Below are 24,354 nucleotides of genomic sequence, written 5' to 3' on the forward strand. Positions count from 1 at the left end.
TTTCATAGCCAGCTCCTGACAACAGTGCGCGAGAAGATTTGGTCTTCTACCAGGCAAACAAGTTGCAGAAGCAGGCCAGGTAGGGAAAAGTGGTAAAAGTGGGCGCTGGGTGAGAGAGAGAAGGACTTAGCCATCTACATATTGAAGCGGCGCTTTAAAGAAATTGCTGGAATGGTGAGGTCTCTGTCCCAGGACAATAGTATTGATCCTTTCAAAGTATTTAGTATATTAAATATGCATATTGATCTACCCAGCCCTACCTGCCAGATATGCCGAAAGGAGCTTGCAGGACAGGAAGGGACCGAACAGTGGGATAAGGACCGAAGGCAATCAGCCACAAAAGGAGACGATGGAAGCAGTCTGGCGGGCGGCAAAAAAGACAAAGAAGACTTGAGTAGACGCCATCTTGACAGCACAAATAAACCAGAACATGCAGAGAGACCCCCTGTCAGTGCGATATCCCGTCTCCTCGCCCTCATGAATGCCAGTGTGTGTGTGAACGTCCATGTGTGTTTGCGCGTGAGACATAGATCTGCATATGGGAGGCTAATAGTGTATGTACGCTATCTGTGTGTTTGGGTGTACGTGTAATGTGCATGTGTGTGCTTGCATGAGTGTGGGTGAGAGTGCGCGGCAAGGAGCAAGGCCGCCGCCTCGTTTATATGTCAGCCAGCGCCCCAGGACCAATGACTCCTCTCTGTGCCCCCACAGAAGAGGAGGACAGAGGGGGTGAGGGAGCCTCTTGGTGCAGGGAGGGGGCAATTTTCTCACCCTGCTCTTTCTGTTCCTTAGTCACACGCTTTGCTCACTGCATCCTTTTTCGTACACTATTTTCCGCCCACCTGCAGCATGGCTCTTAATTTTCAGCTCGTATTACACACAAATAAACACGCAACGTGCATCATACCTGGGTTTCTGTCTTCTTTTCATTTTGACTCCAGCCCTGGAGGTGGTGTTCTGCCAAACAGCCCTAGCTTCTAGTGACGTAGTACCCTGGAAGGACCTGACAGCAGCCATTTTTTTTCTTTATATTCAAGCAAGGCCAGAAACACTAAAACTCGGAATTCTTTACTGATGTTAGAAAACGAGGGTTGTCATGCAAACATACACTCTGAGATGACTGTAGTCAGCAAACACCATGGTAGAAAGCTACCATAGAAAAACACACCAGGCTTTAAAGCTATGCTAAAAAAACAATATTTTCAAGCAGTGAAAGAGTCAATTCAGTCTAAATAAAAACGAAAATCTTAAGCACTCACTGCTTTCACAGGCACAAATTGCTATCAGCACTGGGGGACGACTATATGGGTAGGAAGGAATTTCTGAAGAGTAGCAGTAAGGAGCATGAATAAACGCAAAGGTAAAATTGAAGTGCCAAAGCTTTTTGATCTATTTTTTCCACATCGGTTTAGGTTAAGTCTTGCTGTCATCATACGTGTAATTGCCGTGTGCTCACCTGGGCTTGCGGCTGCTATTAAACATTCAGCAAACTGTCTAATCTGGTCGTCCTAATCCAGTTATACCGGTGCGGATTACGCCCCCAGTTCCATCTGCGTGCACGTGATATCGGTGCTGTCGCCAAAGGGCTAATGGTAAAACGAACGCTAACTAGATTATGCAAAACTGTTGTCAACATGGCCGATGTCAGGGAGCAAAATTCATCTCCCCACCGCATCAATGTGTGCTTGATTTTGTCAAACTCTGCGTTGTCATCTGTTGCATTGGGTTGACTTCCAAATGGCCAACAGCGAGATGTTTTATCCATAAAGGGCCATTTGGAGACAGACAGAATTCAAGGGCCTGAATGGGAAGTGCGTCCAAGACTTCATTGGGTAGGTTTTCATTCAGGGAATAGTAGTCAAGTCAAGTCATGTTTATGTGTATAGCTCTTTATCACAAAGTCTAAAAGGGCTGCACAGACCACACCATCCTCTGATTTAAAACCTACATGAGGGCAAGGAAAAACTCAAAACCTCAACATGAGGTGAATGAAGAAAGGTTGAGAAGACAGAGATTAGAATTCAGGTTTTTGGACCAAAGGAATGACAAAAGCTGGCCCTGTTTAAGTGACATTTAAAGATATTGGATTAGAATAAGCAAAGTACAAGTATCACCATTACAGAAATAGACATTGTTTTTGCATTCAACTTTGGACATTTAGTAAATGATGATTTAATTCGTGACCCTCACCGCAATCTACAAATTACCCTATTTTTTACACCCCTCGCATCAAAAGTGTGCTTCGTTGCTGTGTCTTGTGTGTTTACAAGTTGTGCGCATATGTTCCTGGCCAGAAGCATGATTTACAAGACGTGTACCACTGTGGGATTTTTTTCCCGAGTGAAATCAAATGGAGTTAAAAGTTACAGCAAAATAAATCAATTCAAAAGAGTTTGTTTGCAAAGTTAGTATGTGTCACATGTTTCCGTACTACAAGCCCAAACTTCTTTGCGCCACCAACAAAGAAAAAAACACCCCAGGCTGAGAAACTAAGCATGCGCAGTAATCCTACTAGTAGTTGGATTAGTCGAATGGTTCTACATATACAGTACACGTGGAGTGATCCCTCATATTTAGGTTAGGGTTAGGATCCAAAGTGATCTCTATAAAAGAAATCTGTCAAGTAGAAAACGGTATTTTTTTTACCATTATCATACAATTAGATCATTTACAATGCATTGAAATCAAAGAAAAAAGCCTCTGCAAAGGGCCAAGCATTTGTTTGACGAATAAAAAGTATATACACTGTAAATATTTATTCATTTATGACCAATAACTACTGTCTTTGGGAGTGTTTAGCCAATCAGAGTCAGAGGTAAGTAAAAATCCAGCCTTGTAGGTATTAAAGTCTCACTGAGCTTGACCAATTAACTTCATTTTCAGGACCAAGCCTGAGGCAAACCTAAGATTTCCCATTTTATTCATGATGAGTGGGGAGGAGCAATTGCTACGCCCGGAATTCACTCCTGATCATTCAAAAGGCCTTTGATGGTTGTGATTTATGATATTAAATTAAAGCCTGTCTTTTGTAACGGAATCTAAGTTAAAGTTTTAGATCAGGGGATGGTGTAATTATAGTCTGTAGTTTGCAATAAACCGTCCATCATTTTGATGGGTTGGAAATTAGGTTGTATCCACGGCAGTAGCATGTCCTTAAGAATCTAGTTCTCTTAAAGAAAAATTGAGAGAAAGAGAGAGAGAGAGAGAGAGAGAGAGAGAGAGAGAGAGAGAGAGAGAGAGAGAGAGAGAGAGAGAGAGAGAGAGCAAGAGAGAGAGAGAGAGAGAGAGAGAGAGAGAGAGAGAGAGAGAGAGAGAGAGAGGGAGAAAGAAGAACAATGACGGTTGGATGATTTAAAAAAAAAAATGTCAGTGAGAGAGAAATCCAGCCTGACCACCGGGTTCGGGCTTAAGATCTTACCTCTGATCAGGATGCCGAACACAATGTACGATGCAAATCTTTGAAGTTGCGAAACTGTGAAAAGTAAATTCTGTTATAGTGAGGGAACACTGTAATTATACCAGCTCAGTAGCCTAGATGGTAATAAGGCGCCCGCTTTGAGACTGGGAGGTCGGTGGTTCGCGCCCCGGCCGAGTCATTCCTAAGACTTAAAAAGTGGTCGGCGGCGCCCTCTGTTGGCTGCGGCTGCATCGGCTCGCTACAACGGGTCAGGTGCAATCGACATTTCGTTCTGTGTACATTGTTACACAGAATGACAATACAAGGAAATTATTATTATTATTATTATTATCCAAAAATGACAGGACTGATCAACACCTGTTATCAGACTAGTCAAAGATCAAAGAATAATCAGGTTTCTTTGCGTGTCATCCCAAATATCTGCAATGTTCAGTTATTAATCCGATTATTCCCTGAATACCAATGTACCAATTGTCCACAGTGTGATGGAAGAGAAGTTCATTGAGATACTTTTGCTTGTGTATTTGTTTCTTCCAAGCTCGGTGTGGTGGCCCGGAACGCATAATACAAATGCAGGGCAGGCAAATGTTACATGGCTAGTTCAATGGTGAAGCTGTTTGTCCCACTCCTGCATAACTTCGGCTCGCGTGATTAGCCAGCGGGGTCGACGGAAATGTCAATTATCACACAAGGTTGGAGTCTAAGTGATTTCTCACGTGGCATCAAAGAGGGGGAGGAAGAGACGTTGGTGAGCTTCGTCTGGAGGTCAAGGTTGACGTTGAGAGTCTGACAGTGATCAAGGGTGGGCGTCAACCTGTGCTAGCGCACACAATTATCTCGATCCCTCGTCGATTTCTTTGTGCAGTCTCATTGCGTAGATGGTCAATGATCTTTCCTTGTTTTCTCTGCTTGACCGCTAAAAGGACGTCCGACCAAAGGGGAGAATGTGCGTTGCAGCGGGGGAGACGATAAGAGATGAGTTATCGATTAGACAGTGGAACGGGGACATGATGCTGCTTCGACGGATGAGCGGACGAATAAGAGAAGAGTGTAAGAGACTTTGATTTATATTTATTTATGTATTTATTTAAAATCTATTCTAAGAAAAAAAAAAAAAAAGAATACTTTGATCAAAACACATTTAAGAATATTACCAGAACAGCTTTTTTCCATCTTCGTAATACTGCTAAAATTCGCCCTATGCTGTCCCAATCTGATGCGGGGATTATAATTCATGCGTTTGTTACCTCCCGTCTCGATTACTATAATGCACTACTCTCCGGTCTCCCGAAGTCCAAAATCAAGAGCCTTCAGCTGGTACAAAATGCTGCAGCAAGGCTTTTAACTAAGACAAGAAAGTTTTATCACATTACCCCGATGTTAGCCAACTTGCATATGCTCCCTGTTAGATTAAGATGTGATTTTAAAGTTCTGTTGGTGTTATACAAAATCATGCATGGACTTGCTCCCTCATATCTTTCAGATTTTATTTCCCCTATGTTCCGGTCCAGAGCCTTCACTCTGAAAATGTTGGTCTACTAGTGTTCCCAAGAGGCAAGAAGAGAACCACTGGTTCGAGAACATTCTCCATTCGGGCCCCTGTGCTGTGGAATAGTCTGCCCTCTGAGATTCGATCTGCAACCTCAGTGGAACTGTTTAATTCTAGGCTTAAAACACACTTATATTCTATAGCTTATGAATGAATTTTATATGATTTTGCCAATATTTGTGTATTATTTGTTATTGCAACATCCGTTGCAGCCTGGTCATCCTGGAAGGGGGATTACCGCATGTGCGGTCCCTTCGCAAGGTTTCTTCATTTACCTCATGTTGAGGTTTTGAGTTTTTCCTTGCGCCCATGTAGGTCTTAGATCAGGGGATGGTGTAATAATAGTCTGTGGTTTGCAATAATCTGTGGTCTGTGCAGCCCTTTGAGACTCCTTGTGATTATTATAAAAATGACACACATGACTTGATCTTATGTCGCACAAAAATTGCAGGATGCAACACAGAATGGAACAAGTCACGATATGCGTGGATAAGCAATCAACATAATTCAAATGCTACAACAGCACATGTATTTTTTGCGTGACGTCAACCGCATTACCGAATATAAACAGTAGGCCATATTGGATCGCTCCACCAGACGCAGTTTAATGTTGTCACGGGTCTACTCTCATTTTGTTGGAAGTTCAAATAAGAGATGAATGTTTAAGGCATTTTTTGTGACTTTTTTCTATAAGTACTGTTACCTGGTGAGTGGGCCTCCAGAGCTAGAACTTCACTTTAGTGACCGGCGCTCCCTAAACCCTGGGCGAAAATATTGCACCGTTTCTTGACCGAAATGAGCTCCAAAGGAAGCCCCGAGTTTCCCTGACAGCCTGGCCAAAAAGAGTGTTCCCAGTGAGCGGAAGGCATAGATTAGGCTCCAAATAAACGCAATTCGACCCCGGAGATGGCTGTGCACGCTAAAGCTCGCTCAGGATAGTGCGCCAATCGTCGGCTAAGACAAGACCCAGGACTCGCCTTATTTGAACCCTAAACCTTACCCCACACGGTTTTCTATAGCGCATATTGTTGTTGTTTGTACAACAGTTAACACTTGTTGTCATAACTTAACCCGGAACATTTAACTAGAGCTTTGATCACCATATTTCGAATGTCAAACACAATAATAATGAAGTAAACTTAAAACCATATACCATGGCCGCCACTACTCAAGGTACCCTGATGTTGTTCATGTGATTAGGAACTATCTATTATATGAGACTAAAGCGCTGAAGTCTAGTACAACCAGCAGTTTGGTAAAGATGCCCTGTGTTTTATTTACTTTGCACCGGTGTAGAACAATATCCAGGATTCGTACTTCAGCACATGTATGATACATGCCAAGACATTTGGATGGAAGACCTTTTGAACATGTGTGACAAAACATGAGATCACTGTGCTAAATGACCAAGTGAAATGTTGGAGGAGAAAACATATCAAGCCATTTTTATTTTATAGCCTCAATAACAAAATGTTTTAAAGGGCTACCCAGACACCCATTACAACATCCCCTGATCTGAAACCTACATGAGGGCAAGGAAAAACTCAAAAACTTCAGAGTGAGGAAAATGAAACCTTGAGAAACGGCCACTCATGAGGTAATCGATGACCAGGCTCCAATAAAATTTGCAATGGCCTCAAGAGACAAGAGAAAGTCATCATAAACATTAAATATAAGTAATAAGAGAGTCTCCATTTGAAAGCTCAAAAAATGTTGTCAATCTTGACACCAAAACATGTATGACACTATGCATCACATGCACTACTTCAACTGAGGTTGGACTGTGAGCACAAGATTGACTGCAGGAAGGTCATTTTACGCTTGACTCTTCACCAAAGTGGTTTGTTCCCTCCCTCAGAGCGACCATATGTTTTCGGGAAATGGATGTGTCGCTGCGGCGTTCCCACACATGACAGAAATGCGGCAGAATGCTGATGACGATTCCCTCAGGCGACAATAAGGGCAAAAGGAAATACAGTGAAAGCAGTGACTTGTTTCCATGAAATATTCTTTTTAGATTGAGCATCAAATGTGTGTCTATAGTCTATCCAGTTACTTACATGTGTCAGAACGGTGCCATACGTGTACAAACTCGCACTACTCAACCCTCCTTATTCAGGAAAGCTCCATTTAAGATTTTTTTATAATTAACCCTTGAAAATCAAAATATGCTGTACCATAGTTTGAGCTGCTTGAGGAATATGACTTTGTGTGCTCTTCCAAACTTTGTTTTGACCAATAAGAAAAATGGATTTTAAAAAGCCATTGACGCACTTATTTTTATAAGCTTAAATACATAGTTTGGCCTATACACATTTTGACAATGACATGTTCAGCATGCCTTCAAATTGGATTTATACTGATACAGCTACAAAATAAATACATTTTTTGTTTACCCCGAGACCCTACTGAGGATAAGCGGTGCAGAAAATGGATGAGTGTATATGGATGGATTTTTGGTTTAATGATGAAGCATATAGTATTTGTAAACATTCCTATGTAAATGTGGGTTATTTCAGGGGCTCCAAAAGTATCTGGACAAATAAACATACATAATTAAAATAAGATGATTTTATCAGGAAAAAAGAACATTGCTGATATTCCGGTTTTGCAAGTCACACAGAAATCCAACCATGGTCTTAACCCGACTGCAGATAGACAATAGCTTGAAGCCTCACCTGGTACCTTGTCAAATTTGATCAGAATCAATAAATGGTAAATGGTCTTATATAGCGCTTTTCAAGTCAATATGAAGACCTCTCAAAGCGCTTTACCATGTGCTTAACACTTACCATTCACACACCAGTCAGCCATGCAAGGCGCCTACCTGTTTATTGGGGGCATTAGGGATTCATGTTCTTGCCCAAGGACACTTCGACATATAACACGGAAGAGCCGGGAATCGAACCTGCGACCTAAAGTGACCATTTGGAGATGACCAGTTTACAACACTAAAACCTTTGCATTCATGTATTTTACTTTGGCCAATTTTTTTAGACATTGTGAAAACGTTGTAAATGTTTGAATCACGAATTGCATTGTGCACGTCATTTTCGGCTTTGATTTTAATACATTCCCGGAAAAGGCATAAAATTATGTTGGGAATTTCATTTGCTAATCAATGTGTCAATCATCATTCGATTTGGTTATCACTGGCTGAAGATATTCAGAACTACAGGAGGCGATCTTGTTTTTATCAAACAGGCCTGTACAGGCTAATGCAGGCTGTGACCGTGAAATAAAGCCTGCTAAAGTGGTTTTAATCAAAAGGTGAGAGACCGATATATTTGGAATAATTTTATGAGTCTGTTTAACTTTAAAGGGTAGTTTTGGAACAAAACGAATAATTTATATCTGGAAATTCTGGGCGGATTTCTTCTTATCTGTCGACATTGCCGCGTGTTTTGGAGCAAATATTTTACACGATTGGATTCTCCGGATCGTCTTTGATATAACAAAGTCATTTTGTGGACATTCAACTAATTTGATGACGGCCACGGGACGTAAATGGTGATTTGGAGAATAACACACATTCTGCATGCCATGGATTTGAACTAATAATAAATTATAGTTTTTGGGTTTCTGTGTAAAAATGGTCATCATATATCCAATCCAAAGAGATTAAGCTTTCCAATGATATAACATATTTCAGGGACTGCTGACGTCTCACTGACAGATATTCGTTTATCACACGTCCGGGTTTAATGATTGCCTTTATATATATATTTTTTTACAATGATTCAGGAGAGTGTCATGATTCCTGATGCGGGGCACCTGAGTCTGCTCCATTGGCGCCAACAGCCGCAGATTCTGATTAGCTGCTTACTCTTTTTCAAACCCCGGCTTTCCTGACAACACTCGTCGGATCGTTTGTGAACCTACACTACACGCTAGGCTAACTTTTGTGACTCCTGACTCTATCGTGCCCTGTTCTCCATCTGGTTCCCGTTGCCGACTTCTTTTCTGGACCCGTTTATGTTTTTGCTCCTAGGCCCCGACCATCGACCTCTTTTTTCTCGCTGTCAACGACTACCTTCGCTCGACATGGAAGTGCCACTTCCGCGTTCCAATTATCAGTTACCCGTGACCGCCGATCATCGGATTGTGGATGCAAGTCCTTTTCCCCTTTTAAATAAAACTGAGTAAAACGAACGCAATTGGGTCCCGTCTCCGTTCCTGGTCCGTGACAGAGTGTAGATGTTGTGGAGAGCATTTAAAGGATTCTGTAAACATCCACCACTGTTGTCTTTGTGATTTTCCAAGCATTTCTTGCAAGCTCACAAATGTACCAATTTTTCCCACAGTGCACCATCAATTTTAACATACCTGATATCCCTCAAAAAGTACAGACGCTCCCCTATTTACGACCATTTGACTTACGAAAAACGGTAGATACGATATTCCATACTGTATCTCCAGAACGCTTTTTTTCTGCCACTTTTTACTATGGAGGAGAAAGTCGCCTAACTCGAAGCCCATCTTCCAAAAGTAAGTTAAATTCAACTTTATTTATCTTTATAAAGCATATTATTTTATAAAATGTTTATTTTTAAGTACAAAACAACACAGATTACTCAAAAAAGATTGCGTAAAAAGGGCTATAATTCGTTACATCATGCTCGAATTTGGTTGCATAGAGTCTGCACTTAAAGGCCATTTTGATTTTATGACACTATCCTAGAAGTTTTTCAAGCTAAAATCATAGTCACTCTCCAAATATTTATGAAGCTAACTGAACTTGTTCATGAAGAAAATTTGAGGTTTTATGATGAACTGAATTATTTATAGTGACCAGGCTGTGTTTTTAAGGAGTGGAGGATAATAAATATAGCAATAACAATCTTAAAAGGAAGGTGAATATTATTTAGCGCCTCCTAGTGGTTCAAAAACGTAAGTTAATTGAAAAAAAATCTATCTATCTATCTACCCTGGTCATATCCCTCGAGAGGGGTGACCGACAGAAAGACACATACACAAAAACAAAAAAAAGGAAAAAAGGAAAAAGTAACAAAAAACACAAAAACTATGACCATGGCCAACCCAAATACCCAAACACCCAAAGAAGTTAAGCACCTCGGCACCCAAGTTGGTCATGCTTTCGTCCATCCAGATGAAACGGAACACCAGAAAGTGGCCGTGTACCTCGGGTTAGGGTGACACAACACACTCTTTTGTTCAACAGCAGGGCCCGACAGCTTTCACTGGTTTACCCCTGCCGCATCATACAGGTGCCCTGCTCATCCCTTAGAACGTGTCTTAACATCCCACTATCCTTTTACAACACCTCTCCACTCATTCCTTTCACCAACAAGAGCTCTAGCTTCCACTATATGTAGACGTCTTTCCTGCAGTGCACTCATAACACCATCCATCCACGTCAATCTCGGCCTTATACATAGATTTTGGATAATAAGCTAAAATACACAAACAATTATATCAAAGTGTTTTTCTTTTGATTCTCGTAGTCGTAGGTGGAAAACATTTCACCAGCGGCTCTCCAGACCTGCGGCCGCCCGCACGCGAGCCTGGTCCAAGGAAGCCACAAAGGAGGGGGCGGGTGGGTGCGCAAGGACATGGATCAAGATGGCCGACTGGGGTCTCATGGCTTGGGGCTGAGCCAACTCAGAGCCACAAGGCTTGGAGAGCCCGTGGATTGCCCCATATCTGACGTCTGGATGAGAACAACTGCCAAAAGGGTAAGGGACCTGACTTTCCTTATTGTCCTGTAAGGCCATGTACTGCCTCTCAGCCGACACCCCCGACAAGCCGACAAGTGCTTTATTCTCAGAGGTAAGCAAGAACAGATAACGCAATAGGGAAAATAATATTTCAATTTCTGGCACGCGATGAAGAAAACAAGAACTCAACCTAAATAGGTTTTGCGTGACGTAACCCTGCATTCCCAGATATAAACAGTTGGCCATATTGGCTCATTTAAATGAGTTGATTACCTTGACACCGGGTGTATTGATCAGTATTTGCATTATTGCAACTGACTTTCTTCCCCCTCCCCAACGCTAACACCGAGAGTGCTTGTGTCAACAATGTGCTTTATTTTTCCATTTGATTCATTTTTTCTTGTAAATAAGACATAGTTTGTTAAAAGCAAACCACCAACATTATTTATTTATGTGTCGATCTTATTTTCCTTCTGATTTCAATCATTATCCATATTGATGAAATGGAAAAAAATGATCATTTAAAGCTAAAAATAACATGTTTAGAGTATTGCTTCCTTCCTGCTAAATGCTAGACACGATATGAGGCTATTTTGAATTAATTTGTGTGGGAGACTTTGTGCACTGCTGGCCAAATCGATAATGACCGAATCAGATTCTGAATTAAAAAAATATAATTTACAGTCCTTTTCTCTACACTGTTCCTTTAATCTGAGCAAATACCCCCATTTTTAGGATAGAGGGATAATCTCGAGCGTTACATTATAATATTCAAACATTTGTCAAAAATAAATTCGCACTAGGAAAACATTGCCCTTCAAAATGTTGAGCAGAGTTTGCAACTCTGTCTCTTTCTTTCCTTCAGTACATTTCACACAGATGGGCACCATTTTTTCTTCAGGGTTCTACTGAGCTTGCTGATGGCCTGATCATTGGAATCAAGTGTGTCGGAGGAGGAGGGCGAACAACATTCCGTGATAACATCCGAACAAGATTTCTTTTTTTACCTCAACTTTCAACAGGAACGTGAGCTGCAGGGCAAGCGGTAAGCCGAGCGGCGTGTTAACGAGGAGCAAATGCAGAAAGCTGGAGAGTTGCAGGTGGTGCAGATGTGGGGAAGGGTTGGGGGCTTTGATGAGTGAAGTGGCATTAGTATTGTTCACACGGACCCAGACTGAGAACCGCCACCCACCTACCCGCTGATTCTCTCCTGCGGCCATCGCTTGCTGCAGTGTTGCCTTGGCGACGCAGAAATGCGGGAACACTTCCGTCCTTCAGAGACGACAGATCACGGGTAGAAGGAAATGGATGAAGGGAAGAAAGAAAGAAAGAAAGAAAGAAAGAAAGAAAGAAAGAAAGAAAGAAAGAAAGAAAGAAAGAAAGAAAGAAAGAATGAAAGAAAGAAAGAAAGGGAGGAAGGGAGGAAGCAATAAAAAAGAAAGCAAGAAGTAAGAAAGAGTGAAATAAATAAGAAAGAAAGAATGAATGAAATAAAAAGAAAATAAATAAAAAAGAAAGAAAGAAAGAATGAATGGAATAAAAAAGAAAGCAATAAAAGCCAGAAAGCAGGAAAACAAGAAAGAATGAAAGAGAGAAAGAAAGAAAGAAAGAGAGGAAGGAAGGGAGGAAGGGAGGAAGGAAGCAATGAAAAAGAAATCAAGAAGGAAAGAAAGAGTGAAATAAATAAGAAAGAATGAAATAAAAAAGAAAAGAAATAAAAAAGAAAGAAAGAATGAATTTAATAAAAAAGAAAGCAATAAAAGCCAGAAAGCAAGAAAACAAGAAAGAATGAAAGAGTACAGTGGAACCTCGGTTTTCGAACGCCTCTCAGTTTGGACAAATCGGTGTTCGACCAAAAATTTCGAGAAATTCTTGCTTCGCTGTTCGGTCAAAAAATCGGAGTTCGAACGCCGGTTTGCTAGGGTGCGATGCTGAGCGGCGTACGGGTGTTTTAGCCCCTAAATATGCCTCCGAAGAAGGTCGGTGCAAGCAGGACAGGTGAAAAAAAAAACAAGTTGTTCGTCCAACTATTGCCTTTAAGAAAGACATAATAGCTAAATATGAAAGAGGTGTACGAATTTCCGATCTTGCTAGTGAATACAGCATGGCTAAATCTACTATCAGTACGATAGTAAAGAATAAGGAGGCTGTTAAATCGAGTGATGCGGCTAAGGAAGTTAGCGCTATAAGCAGGCAACTGCCGCAAGTTTTGGAAGAGGTTGAAAAACTTTTGATGATTTTTCTCTCCCCACCGTCCACCACAGAGGTAAGAAATCCTATTCATAATCCTTTTTTTAAATTTTAACACGTTCATCTTAGCGTAATCTTTCGTACGGAAGATTACGCTAACGTGAACGTACAATTAGCCTGGGTTAGCTTCATGTTTACGTTCTTGGTAAACATTCAGGGTGTTGGAAGGGATTAAAACGATTTTACATTACTTTTAATGGGAAAAACGATTTTCCGTGATCGACCAAATCGGTTTTCAAACAGGGTTCTGGAACGGATTATGGTCGAGAACTGAGGTTCCACTGTAAAAGAAAGAAAGAAAGAATGATATAAAAAAGGAAAGAATGAAATAAGGATAGAATAAAATAAAAAACGAAAGAATGAAATAAATATAGAATGAAATAAAAAAGTAAAGAATGAAAGGAAAAAAGAAGGAAGGAAGAATGAAGGAAAAAAGGAGGAATGAGGAAACAAAAAAAACAAGTAAGGATTAAACAGATAGGAGAAAGTGAGGAAGGATTGAAAGAAGTCAGTCTGAGGAGAAAACTCCTAGAGGTATTCCCAAGAATATATGTTTTTTCAATCAGGCACAATTTTAGTCTTAAAGTTGACTTATCTGGCTTGTCTTCTTTATATACGTAACATCAACGAAAACACACAACAATTTCAAAATGACGAGTTCCGTAAACACGACACGTGAGAACAACACTGAAAAAGACAGCAATTGATTCTTGGGGATAATGTAACTTTACTTACCCTGTCTCCATCTCTTTTAAGGTGAGCAATGTGATATTGTGTTTGTGTTTTACGCTGCCTGTCGCAGTTGGTATAATTTTGTTCGGCTAGCTGCCCGTTAGCATCGGAGCTTCAGAGGGTCTTCCTGTTTTGTTTGCTCCCGGTTGGTGCTTGTTGTTAGCTAGATTTGCTGATTCCCTGTTAGCCTAGATGGTCGTTCTGTGTATTTTTGGTCAGCCAGTCTCACGTTTTTGCGCCAGGGCTACAGTTGCCTTTCATTGATCATCTCGGTTAGTGGTTCTGTGTGTGTGTGTGTCTTTTTTTTTTTTTTTTTTGGTAGTTAGCCCCTTTTATGCTTACTTGCTCTTTGTTGTACCAAAACTGCATCGATCTGTGACACAAAGCCTTGGCATTCTCCACAAAAACTACCAAATATTTTTTAAAAGGACAGTGTGTATTATTTAGTGCCTCCTGGTTATTAAATAAAACTGGATTGGTGTCAAGTTAAAGTCCGAAAGACATTCCAAAATAAGGAGGAAAGACATCAGTTTTACTTGCAAGGAAAGCAAGGGTGGAAGTCTTCAGATAAGGGATTTCAACCCCTGCTATTATTCTTTTTTTCCCTTTTCCCCCTTTTCTTCTTTTGGACCTTTCCTTTTTTTGTTTTACTTTTTCCCCTTTATAACTTTTTTTCATATATTCTATTTTTTACCTAATAAAAAAATATCTATATCTATTTTTATTTCTTTGCAAAAAGCAGAGGAAAATAATATTGTGTTTTGGTGACTTTTAGTCTCCGTGTTTTCTATTCTTCCTTGTGCTTTTTTAGCCCTTGTTTCAGTTGCACAACACAAATTTTAAACACTGTACCTTTAAAACACCCATAACCTCTTTGACTGATTATCACGTAAACTAATATGGTGGCTAGCTTGCCAGGGGTGTTCTTCCAATGATGTCACAGCGCCACAAAATGGATTATCTCGTTAAGTAAATGGAATATACCGATAAAATATATCTATAGAGTTGATGTAAAATCCAAGTACAATTTCTTTGACTTTTTGCTTGTTAAAGAATTTGGGAATAGCATCGCAGTGTGCATGAATAACGTGTTGATCAGAAGGCAACGGATTTACCTGCTGTGTTGCCATAGTGACCAACAGACCTGTTTACCCCCACTTATTGCGCCCCAATCCCACCACCCTGCCAACCTGCCGCAAAAATCCGTCGCTCGCTCGCTCTCGCATTTATTTTTTATTGCCGGGCGGCATTGCCATGGAAACATCCGGAAACCATGGCAACCATTGGAATCAAACCAAAGGCTTTCGCACGAGATCCTCGCTCCGCTTGCTCCCTCGCTTGCTGTCTCCTCCCTCATCAGCAAGGCCTGCACGTCGCCGTAACGCCGAAGAACGAGGGAGGTCAAACGATCGCAGAAAAACCTGTTCACGACTAACGTTTTGTAACTGGACTGACGTTATCACAACGCATCATGCGTTGTGTTCTGAGCAGACAGCACACAGCAAATACTATCAAGGGGGCAGGTTGAAGAGGGCTTGGTGTGTTGGGTAGGCATGGCTGTCCATGTCCTGGGAATCATAGCGACAGCTGTCTTTTAGCGACTCATTACATTGAAAATAAATTAATGAATTACATCGGACTCTTTATAAAAGTCAAAGAAGCGCAAATAAATGGTGATCACCAGCGGGTCCTCTGTGAATTGTTTTTGGTTCCAGAAAGCTACAGAAGCGGCGTTGGGAGACAAGGCGATAGCAAGGCTTCAGGTCCGGCCTACTGCTTCTTAGGCCAGACCTGCAGTTGTTACTTGTACATTAACCATGAAATGGATGACCTGCAGCTACAACTGGTGGGAAACCGCTACATTGGGGACGGTTGTACTTCAATCACACCGTTGTCTGCCTCGACTGTAAGTCACCCAATGCTAGCCAGCCAAATTGCTTTTTTACCCTGAAAGAAGAAGCTTTCCAAATTTCACTGTACTTTTGTGTAATTATGTTAAAAACATTCATTCAACTGATAAAAACCCTGAAACTGCTTAAAAATTGCCACATAAAAAAATAAAAAGGAGAAAACGTGTACACCAACCGGAGGATGTGGTGCACCCTACATATTTTTTGGCCTGTGCAATCTTGAGAGCTAGCAAGACAAAAAAGTCGAAACACTCCATATCCGTTTTTGGGAATAATGTCCAAGCCATTCTCTTTTTTCTCCGGGTGTGGTCAATTAAATATCATTTCACCCCCCCCAAAAAAAAGCATGCAGCACTCTTACCATAAATTCCATATTCACATTTGCTTGGTGGCCTTGGGGTATGTATGTATGTATATATATATATATATATATATATATATATATATATATATATATATATATATATATATATATATATATATTTATACATTTGCCTCATTGACTTCCTTGTTCCGGTATGAGCCACTCCTCCTCCCCACACGCTCCCTACCATTTTGCTACTGGTGGCACACATTGACCCATTAACCACGAGGGACGTACAGGCACCGTTCCCTGTGATGTGTCTTGGGCAAGTACAGCATGGTAGCGTCCATCCCTCTCCAGGCCAACATATTTTTCCACCTGGTCTTGAACCACAGACCTTTCACGTGTTCGGCGAACATGCTAACCACTACATTACACTACAGTTTTTTTATTGCGGAAAGTATTTGCGCTCTAAGCACATGTTCCTTTGTAACTGTCATTACGACATAGTGTGTTACTCTGCTGTTAAAAATGGTATCATAGAAGGCACAATATCCCATACAACCCTCTATCTTTATATCTTTATAAAAAGTACAATGGAAGACATTTATGATGGCACCGTCTCAAACATTATTATGAAGTCACTGAATTTCTCCCTATGGAGATATTCACCCTACTATGTATACTTGCATCAAAGCTGAATTCTAAACCTATCAAAAAATACTCACATCAAGGATCAGTTCATATTTACATGTTTGGTTATGTGTCCCCAGTAGCGAATAGTAGGTAGAGCGTTGGAGGGGACGTGGCTTGTACAGAAACAACAAAACCAATGGTAAATCAATAGAGCAAACGTGAGCACAGACTTTACGGTAACAGTGTGCTTACTTTCTCTATTTTTAGCTGTAAAATTATTTTTCCGATACATCGTGCCAGAAGAGAAAAAGGAAAACGTCATGGACAATGTCTCGGACCGAAAAAGAGGACATCTTCGAGTGGAGACAAAATGGATATGGGGCGTAAAACGCTCGTCTTGGGATCGAGAGGTCGCATATTCGCTTCCCCGGCTTTTCCGTGTTTATGTCAAAGTGTCCTTGGGCAAGACACTGAATCCCTAATGCCCCCGATAAGCAGGTAGTTTTCTTGCATGGCTGACGCTGCTATCGGGGTGTGAGTGTTTGTGAATGGGTAAATGTGAAGCACATTGTAAAGCGCTTCGGAAGGTCTTCATTGACTTGAAAAGCGCTGTAGAAATGCAGACCATTTATATATATGTAAATGTGTCGGCTAAGTATTTGTTTCCAAGTTCTCAAGCATATGTTTGTGGTAATTTTTTTACATCTATTTACATTTATTTCTTCCATGGCAACCTTATAGGATGATAGTATTCTGAAAGCAGCTCATTCTGAAGGCCCGGTCACACAGCCTTTCACGGGCGTATCGAGGCTGAATCACGGCCAGAAATTTCTGCCCGTGAAGCAGACGCGGTGGAAAATGTGCAAAATTGGCTAAACCCGCTGTTTACCCGTGGTATGCCCGCGAAACAGACGCCGGCGACTGTTCCGCGTCCTTATCGCGGGTGACCGCGGCTGCACCGCGTTTGACCATGCTTACACGCGGTACACACGCTAATGCACGTGGTAACACCGCGATACAGGTGCAGAACAAACGTGCTATGACCGTGCTCCACCCGCGATTACCCGCTAAAATTTCGCGTCCTACCCGCGTGTAACCACGTCTTGGCCGTGGCCGTAGCACGTCCTAGCACGTTCGTACCGCGTCTTTACCTCGTGTGTACCACGTGTGCCGCCCGCGGTTACCCGTGGTCTAAAGTTTTGAGCGGCGCAAAACTTTTTCGCGCGGCCAACCGCGTGTGAATTTCTTACCGCGTGTAAAGCACGGCTGTATCTCGTCTGTATCGCGATCTCAAAGCGTTCAACAGCGTCTGCTTCACGGGCAGAAATTTCTGGCTTTGATTCAGCTTCGATACGCCCGTGAAAGGCTGTGTGACCGGGCCTTTAAAAAAGACCCCATAGTAAAAATTAAAACTATTTTCACCATCCATTATCCATCTATCCATTTTCTGCACCGCTTATCAGCTATCTTCTGGTAGTGGGCAGGAGATACCCTGAACTGGTTGCCAGCCAATCGCAGAGCACCCAGACACAGACAACTCAGTCGCTCATTCCCACCTAGAGACAATTTGGACCAGCCATTTAACTTATCTAACATGCATGTTTTTGGAATGTGTGAGGAAACCCACGCAAGCACGGGGAACATGCAAACTCCACACAGGAAGGTTTGATCCCATGACCTCAGAACTGTGCCGCACACGCTCTAACCACTGCGCTGTCATGCTGCCCCTGTTCTCACCAATGAAACGTAAAAAGCAAAGCAGAGCTTGAAGTCCTATCTGTTACGTGATGATTGAAGTTGAAACAGATGAGAGTGTGCAAAGCAATCTGCGCTGTTTGCCGGCAGAGGGAAAACACATTTAAGCAGCCGAGCGAAATCATACATAAAACCAAAGATCTTCTGAGAGAGAGAGAAAAACATTTGAGAACTTACAACCACCGTGTGAAGGTGAACCAATACACACAGTTGTCTGTGTCTATTATTCAGGTGTGCCTTAGAAAACCGTTTGTGTATGCTGTGTACATTAATAGGCCTAGTGCATGTGCTTATGTGTGTCTGTGCGGCGTTCTCTTGTGAACGAGTGAATTTGATGACACCTGATGAATGCTCCAGTGTCTGAGTGAACGCAAGCGTGTCAAATGTAAATGTTTGTGAGTGTCAATAATGCGAGTTTAGATCATCTCTGGAGTTTGTGGGTTTGAAGCTGCAGCCAGTGTGAGTTATGTGCACGCTCAGAGAACAGATGGCCTGGCACACATGGATTCGTGTGCAGTGCGCGTGCACTACGATTCAGTTGGTGACTTGTTGTTCTCCACCTGAACCCTCACACTGTGTGCGCGGGTGTGCGTTCATTTGTGTGCTTATGCGAATAGAGATCCACTTTCAGACGTCACTCATTCCAGGAAAATTCCCCCCTACTGGCTTTCAGGAAAAGAGTGGATGGGATAAGCAGGATTGGAAGAAAGCCATTCAAATACACAGTCTACATCAGGGGTCAGGAACCTTTTTGACCCAAAAAATGTTTTTAAAAGAGCCACATCATATATTTTCAGACAAAATTGAAAAAAACTGCCAAACACGCTCTCTGGACAAAAGCTAATTCTTCAGCATATTTTATTTCACTGTGTGTCATTTGATGATTTAATCAAATGTATGAAATGATAAAAATGCAAAATCCTGTGTCCCTAATCAATGTAAATATGCCATTTACAATTTGTCTCCCACCTTAAGTTAAGAGTGTTGAGGCAATTTTTTTTCATGAAATTCGTCCATAATAAGTTTCAAAACAAGGTGCATGCAAAGTTCTTTTGTAAAAATGTCACAAATTACTGCAAACGATAAGCATATCGTCATATTCACTTTCGGTGTAGACTGCACTGAGCGAGAGAGAGAGAAGGAAGTGCCTTGCACTGTGTGCAGGGATCCGCCCACCTGTACTGCTCACCCAATCAGAGTCGTTTGCCAGCGTTTTTATTTATCAGTTTAAATAGTTTCTTATCGAACTTGTTTTCTTTATATGGACCAAAATCGAGATGAAATCACTTGACCTTGGAACGCCACAGAGAAATGTGCAATTGTTACATTTTATTTCGGAGCCATATGTACTCATGAAAAGAGCCATATATGGCTCCCGAGCCATAGGTTCCCTACCCCTGGTCTTCATCGACAGGCTGCAGACTGGTACCGTAGCCCAGGTAGTTTGGGCCATACAAGTTATTTATTCCTTATGTTGTTACACTGACACTGCTACGTTTTAGTCTGAACTTGGACCTTTGAAATAAAATCTGTGTGTTGTGCACGGGCAGGTGCAGTTTCCTGTCAATAATGATTTCCGCCCGCCAAAGAGTACAGTGAAGGATGACTAGAACCAAACTTTTGCACTAATAGCCAATCAGCATGGAGAAAACAAACTTGCCGCTATGGAACAATATTTGGCAACAGATGTGGAGGATGCATTAATCCCTAAGTCAAGAGACCACATTACAACACAAGCTTTTCACAGTGGTTGGTTTATTTGGTGAGTTAGCATCTTTAATTACTCTGGATGCCGATGGACGGGATGTTTTGCGTTAAAAGTTACAATAGAGACCAGAGTGAGTTGCTATTAGCATGTCCACCTCAGAGTTTCTTTGTGTGGAGTTTGCATGTTCTCCCCATGACGTCTGTAACTCAGGTTTCCTCCCACATTCCAAAAATATGGTTGAGATGGGTCCAACACTATGCAACCAAGGTTAAGATAACCAGTTTGGAAAATGAATGAATGAATGAATGAATGTGATTTTAGTGTGATGTTACAGGGACATCCAAATATTCCACAAGACTACACAATGGATTATTATAATTAATGTTGCTATTGTTATAAATGTTTTAATTGTTGTTATTATTATTTCATTTTAGAAAACTCAGAAAACATATTTAATGCTGCCCTATTCAGAAAATAAACTGGTCGGTGGTAAAGAAAACCCAAGCACTTGTCCACATGTCCAACCCCACTATACAGTACGTCCAGAAAGTATTCACTGAGCCTCACATTTTCCACTTTATTACGTTACAGCATGAATACAGAAATGATTCAATTAATTGATTACACAATTTTATATTGGTAACATGATAAATATTATCAAAACCAAAAAAGTATGAAACCACATGGAAATAAGTATTCACCGTCTTTGCCCTGAAGCTCAAAATTGAGCCTGATCTCACTGTTCATTCTTGAGACTTTTCTACAGCTTAATAATTGGATTCTATGGTAACTACAATTGATTTAGCAAGCACAAATCCAGGGAGGGGGACATACATTTTTTGCAGCTTTGAAGGTCTCGTTGAGCAAAGTGGCCTCTATCATCCATTGACCGAAGTTTGTAACTACCACGACTCTTTTAGGCCAGCTGGCCAACTAAGAATGAGCAATCGGGGAGAAATCCCTAAAGTCAGGGGGGTAAATAAAACACAACAGTCATCATCGGTCCTTAGCTTAGCTTGGCCTGTTAGGGCTAGCTTGGCCTTTTGGCCGTACCTCTTGCCATGATCTTTGATTTTTGCATTTCAGAAATGGAATAAGAGCTTGCTCTGTACACTCCACGCATCGGCCCGGTGTTGCAGTACCTCCGGGAACGGTGCATTCGCAATGATCGCAGCAAGGCTTTAGGGCTAGGACCTTAGCTTGGCCTATTGGCTGAGAGTAAGTGTCCTAATCCATTGTACATGGATTCCTTGTAATGTTTCAAAGTCTGTTAAGAGTTTCTTTTTCGCAGATCTACAACCCTCTCTCCTTATGAAAATATTCTGTTAAGCGAGCAAGTGAAAAAGAACATACCTGTCAACCTCCACGGCTCCATGCCCGTACAAACTGTTGTATTTTCCCGTACAAAATACAAAATAATCGTACACCATATTTTTTTTTTATTTTTTTTTTCGGAATGATGCATGATATCACCTTTGACTGGGAGAAGGGAAAGATTCACTGTATTACTACTATACATAAGAATAGTTGGTGACTATTGTCTTCCAAATAATGCACATTATTCATAACTTTGAAAATACAGGCTAACTGTTGCGCATTTTTCTCACTCTGCCACTCACGGTGGCTCAAGCAGAGGAGCTCTTCGAAGCGGACGTTGATAAAGTCGTACCTGAGGTCAAACATGTCTCATGAACGGCTCACTGGCCTTGCTGTCATCAGAATAATTTACGAATTAGGGAAGCAGGTTGCCTATGACGATTTTATTGATGATTTTGCATCAGGGAGACCCAGAAAGGTCAGGCTTTAGTTTGTGTTTTATTATTATTTATTATTTTATTATAATTCAACTACATTTTACTTTAGTGTGTTTTCAAATTTGTGCAATTCTGTGATTTGCTTGTAAGAATATAAGTTATTTATTATTTTATATTATTGTTCTCTTCACATGTTTTAATAATTAAAATGTTAATGTTTTTTAAATAATCTTGAAGGTTTATTTTTACATAAACCGTTCTATTCTGAAATCACTCTTCATTTAAATTTTGGTTGACACTTGTTCATCTTGTTTAACATAATGAACACATAATTTCAGAGGAATTTACATATTTGACAGATCCGGTGCATTTATAAAGAAACATAAAATAGGGAAAGAATAAAAAATAAAAAATTACCTTTGAAAATTATTAGATTAACAAAGCCACTAAGCATTTAGATTTGTAAATTTGTGCAATCAGAATCTAGAAATGATAATTATAGAATACTGACATGAGCAATACATAAGGCGCTTATATTGAATTCAAGTGAATTGTATTTATTGTAATTGATACCAACAATTTGAAAAAGTTGCATGCAAAAAGACAAAAGACATGGCACTCCAGGGTAAACTTAAAATTAAGACTTTAAAGAGGAAAAAATCAAGTAAAGTAAGTAAGTAATGCAATCTTTATGAATGACAAAGAATAGTGCATCGTAACAAAGGCGCAATCAAAATGTTGGACGTTGATATTTGGTGAATGATGATCATTTCTTTATTTTAATGATGCTGGTAGACAACCAATGCAGTGACTAAAACAGCACAATCAGTCTATTTTGTTGACCTATTTAAGACATTCACAAACAAACTACTGGCCTTTTTTTTTTTTAGAAGAAATTTTTTCATCAGTTCATCAATTGTGTGAACGTGAGAATATGTGTTCATAATGGTTCTTGTATTGTTACTTTGACTGACTAGTTGATTTTTGGGACTCGACTATACTACATGTGTTACGATTTTATGTTAACCGTTCCTTCCTGCAGAGACAAGAAGGGTAAGTTTTCTTTTCATCATTTCTTGGGTTGCCAACTTTAAATCAACCTTTACTAACCCACAACATGATTCTAATTTAATATTTCTTCTGACATTTATGTTGTGTAAGATATTTTGTTGGAGATTTTAACTGTCAGAAAAAACATCCAAGCATTTAAGTGTTATCTTTACAACGGGATAGACAAACAATAGATGAAAGGATTTGATGCACAAAAGAGGGGAAGCTTGAGTATAAGAAATAGGGTTTTAAGTGTTTAAGTATTTCTGTTTTGTAAAAAGAATCTTGCAAAACTCAACCTGATGGCACCCTACCCAGGACTTGCAGTAATGCTAAAGGAAGAAGCAATATATAAAAATGAAAACAAAACCCGCAATTACACAATAAACATTGTAGAAAAATCTACAGTTAAATAGTCAATAAAAATATCAATTTCTCTAGATTGACCGAAAGGCAGTGAAATCCATTTTTGACCGAAAGCAGTGAAATCCATTTTTGGGAACCTGTACGGTTAAAGGTTACTTCACACAAGTCTGATCTTAAGTGGTCCTTTGCTAGTCACTGAGTGAACGGGCACGGTTGTGCGTATGAAAGGAAAAGGAGATTTGGTTTTACCCAGAATCCACACAACTGGTCAAAAACTGCGTCCGGCTCTGCGCTTTCATTGACGGAGGGAAAAAAGGGTCCCTGGATCAAGTGTCAACCGCTGCTCGATGAGGGAATAATTTAACATCATTCAACAGAGGTTGATTTTACGGTAAGCAGGCAGAACAATCCCGATGGGTCAACCTGGGACCAGGTAGTCTAACCCTAAGGTCCTGAAGAAGCTAATTGCACTTCAGCCAAACTCATTGCTACAAAGCTCGTTATTGCATCCTGTCTTTGTATTGGCGGTTGATGCCCTTGCAACATCTATTGCAGCCTAGTTATCCAAGAAGAGGGATTACCACATGCGTGATCCTTTCTTAAGCTTTCTTCACTTGAAGATTTTCTTTGCCCTCATTTAGGTTTCAGATCAGTGGATGGATGGTGCAATGATGGTCTGTGTAGCCCTTTAAGACTTTTATCATACCTGGTTCAATTAGTTGGATATATTTCTCTTACAATTAGTCCACAGTGATATCTTTAAAATGCAAACTTTAATGTTTGATCTAATTTCAATGTGGTTCTTTTAGTCGAACTCTTAAAACAGATTAAAAGAGGTTAGTGAAAATTTTAGCGAATTTTCCTTTAGAAGAAATTGAGTATGCACATTTTATATTTCAAAAGTTCAAGCTCTTTAGAGAGCCCGAGAGTGGGAATGTTAGATTATGATGCCACCATTGCAAGAGTTATGATTAAATAACTAATATAGCTGGAAACAGCTATATTAGTTATTTAATCATAACATTCTAACTTTGACATTATTATTTTGGTTGTTATAAATGCACATCATTTTCATCCACATATTTTAATGAAGTACTTACTTGCTGAATGTATTCTTTTATCAGTGTACTTTCAAGCAATGGTCTTATAATACAACCTTTCAGATTCAGCTATGTGCAGTCCCGATTGTTCTCAGTTATTTTCGATTGTTCTCAGCTTAGGGATGCTGCTGGAAAAGTGAATTT

General features: G+C 40.5%; 1 long non-coding RNA gene and 1 pseudogene across 1 annotated transcript; one reads left to right on the forward strand and one right to left on the reverse strand.

Moving 5' to 3' along the window:
• Positions 1 to 910: 910 nt before the first annotated feature.
• On the reverse strand, positions 911 to 11,701 carry LOC148374700 (uncharacterized). The gene is made up of 3 exons (XR_015852986.1): positions 11,653 to 11,701; positions 3,419 to 3,472; positions 911 to 1,003 (listed from the first exon to the last, which is right to left on the reverse strand). It is a non-coding gene; the product is annotated as an uncharacterized LOC148374700 (long non-coding RNA).
• Positions 11,702 to 20,970: 9,269 nt separating this feature from the next.
• LOC148374701 (U2 spliceosomal RNA) lies at positions 20,971 to 21,104 on the forward strand (annotated as a pseudogene).
• The last annotated feature ends 3,250 nt before the right edge of the window (positions 21,105 to 24,354 follow it).

This window comes from Urocampus carinirostris, chromosome 1 (genome assembly GCF_059441175.1).
Source record: "Urocampus carinirostris isolate Australia breed hairy pipefish chromosome 1, RoL_Ucar_1.0, whole genome shotgun sequence".
Classification (NCBI taxonomy): domain Eukaryota; kingdom Metazoa; phylum Chordata; class Actinopteri; order Syngnathiformes; family Syngnathidae; genus Urocampus; species Urocampus carinirostris.